This window comes from Chaetura pelagica, unplaced genomic scaffold, assembly GCF_000747805.2.
Source record: "Chaetura pelagica isolate M959 unplaced genomic scaffold, ChaPel_1.0 scaffold358, whole genome shotgun sequence".
Taxonomy (NCBI): Eukaryota; Metazoa; Chordata; class Aves; order Apodiformes; family Apodidae; genus Chaetura; species Chaetura pelagica.
The window spans coordinates 463,470-463,877 of record NW_009954233.1 but is presented as its reverse complement, the minus strand read 5'-3'; positions in this window follow the sequence as shown (position 1 = coordinate 463,877).

Sequence of the window (408 nt, the reverse complement as noted above, 5' to 3'; positions counted from 1 at the left end):
GAGACCTTAGAGCACCTTCCAGTGCCTGAAGGGGCTCCAGGAAAGCTGGGGAGGGGCTTGGGACAAGGGCAGGGAGGGAGAGGACAAGGGGGGATGGATTAAAACTGGAAGAGAGGAGATTTAGGTTGGACATGAGGAGGGAATTCTTTGCTGTGAGGGTGGTGAGAGCCTGGCCCAGGTTGCCCAGGGAAGCTGTGGCTGCCCCATCCCTGGCAGTGTTGAAGGGCAGGTTGGATGGGGCTTGGAGCAGCCTGGGCTGGTGGGAGGGGTCCCTGCCCATGCAGGGGGGTGGATCTAGATGATCTTGAAGGTCCCTTCCAACTCTAACCATTCCATGATTCTATGGGAAGACCTGCCAGGGAGCTCAATAAAGTGTCCACAGGGCCCTTCTGAGGGGTGTTCTGCTCT